Genomic DNA, 2,589 nt, shown 5'->3' on the forward strand with positions numbered 1-2,589 from the left:
ATAGAGAGAAACTCTTTTAACTGATGGTATGTGGAGGGGATTATAATCAATGTAATGAAACAAGGTATATGAATGTTTGAATGTGAAACTGATGATGTGCCCTGAAAACTTTCACTCAATCCACAATAAAAACCTTAAAAAAAAAAACCCTGAGATATGCAGATGATACAACCTTGCTTGCTGGAAGTAAAGAGGAATTAAAATACTTACTGATGAAGATCAAAGACTACATCCTTCAATATGAACTGTGCTTCAATGTCAAGAAACCAAAAATCCTCACAACAGAACCAATATATAACATCATGATAAATGGAGAAAAGATTGATATTGTCAAAGACTTTATATTTTATTTGGCTCCACAATCAACGCTCATGGAAGCAGCAGTCAAGAAATCAAATGATGAATTGCACTAGGCAAATCTGTTGCATAAGACTTCTTAGAAGTGTTGAAGAGCAAAGATGCCAGTTTGAGGACTAAGGTACACCTTACCCATGCCACGGTATTTTCAGTAGCTTCATATGCATGTGAAAGTTGGACAATGAATAAGGAAGACCAGAGAAGAATTGATGCATTTGAGTTATGGTGAAGGAGAAGACTATTGAGAGTACCACGGACTGCCAGAAGAGCAAACAAATCAGTGTTGGAAGAAGTACAGCCAGAGTGCACCTTAGAAATCAGGATGTCCAGGCTTCGTCTCTCATTCTTCAGACATGCTATCAGGAAGAACCAGTTCTTGGAGAAGGATGTATATATCACACTCACAGTGGCTCCATGTGATAAGCACTGGACTGCCTACTACAAAGTCCATATTTCAAGCCTACCAGCAGCTCCAAGGGAGATGAGATTTTCTGCTTCCACAAAAGTTTAATGCCTCACAAACCCTATAAAGGGTCACTGTGAATTGGAACTTATTTGATGGCACTTAACAACAACAATAAGCTACTTTTGGAGTCCTGGTGTAGCACTGTAGGATAAGCACTGGTCAGTTTGAACTGCAAGGCGGCAGTTCAAAGTCACCAGTAGCTCATTGAAAACCCTATACAGAGTCGCTATGAGTCAGAACTGACTGGATGGCACTTAACAACAACAACATATATGTGTGTGTGTGTATTATATATATAATATATGTGTATTTTATGTATATATAAAGCATAAAGCTTGTTGATAAAAAGAAAGAAATAGCCCACATTGCTTTGACATATCCAATAATTAAATGTTAGGAAAAATTATTTGAGAAACACTTTAAAGTGACAGTTGTCAGTTACAAAGGAGAAACAAACGAAGTAAGGGCACCCCCATAGATGTTTAGAGGTGCAAAGTCAAGCCTGAGCTATATGGAAGCTCAAATCAAGTGTACAAAACTAGCTGTAGTTCAATTACTCTGTATAAAGAGACACAGATACTCTCTTCTTAGATTTTTTCTCTTCGACAACTAAAAATAAAGGGCATAGTGAATTTGTTTTGGACTACAGTGTCTTCCTTGAATTAGCTGTTGGCATTCTCATTTGCTTTATTCAGCGTCTGGTAAAGCAGGACATAATAAATTGAGAGTCTGACTCTGTTTGTAAACTATATAGCCTAAATCTATACAAGCATCTGTTGGACTCTGGTGGTATACTTTAGTCAAACTAAACCCAGTAAATAGTTGCCTTTATTAAAGTGCTTTACTGAAAAGAGTTTTTAAGTTAGTGGTGGCCAAATCGTATTTTTGCAGCTCTAAATTATATCTATGTTGTTGTTGTTGTTGTTAAGTACCATCAAGTCAGTTCCCACCCATACTGACCCTGTATAAGGTTGCCAAGGAGCGACTGGTCAGTTAACTGCCAACCTTGTGATTCAAACTGATTTTGCAGTCTAGCACATTAACCCACAGCACCACACCAGATTTATAAATTCTATCTATAGACTCTATCTTTCAGAAAGCTGGCTAAAAAAACTGGCAGCCACTCTTTGTTTGTGGTGATGCAAATTTCAATTGACCTAGACAAAGGACCCAGAGGCTTTCCAGCAAGTACCAGGTATTCTGGTTTACTTTCTAACATTTCCTTTGCTTTATTCATGGCCCCTTCTGGATGGTGGTGGCTTCTCAAGAACTTATCAAGGGCTGACATATGCCTAATTAGCACTTCCTGACTTCAATCTGTTTCATTTTATCAAGGACAACAAGCTCTAGCTTTCTCCGCTTGACTGATTATTTTTCCCTGTTTAATTTACAGGTGCAAATCACTGAGATGGCAAAGCAAAAATTTAACTCTGAATTTGATTTTGGTGGTTAATAGTGTGTAATGAGGTATACTTAGAAATTTTATTAACTGTCTTATGTGTTAAGCAGAGAAGGATGAGGCTTTCTTCTCCTCTAAATGTTCATAGCCTCAGAAACTCTATACAAGGATGCTATGAGTCAGAACTGACTCCACAGCACACAATATAACAACAATGTGTTAAAAGAGTTTCTTTAAGTAGACACTGTTTTGGTCCCTACAGTTTAGAAATATCACAATTAAATTATATAAGTGCTTACGAAATATGTTTCATTCTGAAAACTATAAAAATATAGTAAGTACATCAACATGTTATAACATACTATAT

Source organism: Chrysochloris asiatica, unplaced genomic scaffold (genome assembly GCF_000296735.1).
Source record: "Chrysochloris asiatica unplaced genomic scaffold, ChrAsi1.0 scaffold00010, whole genome shotgun sequence".
Taxonomy (NCBI): Eukaryota; Metazoa; Chordata; class Mammalia; order Afrosoricida; family Chrysochloridae; genus Chrysochloris; species Chrysochloris asiatica.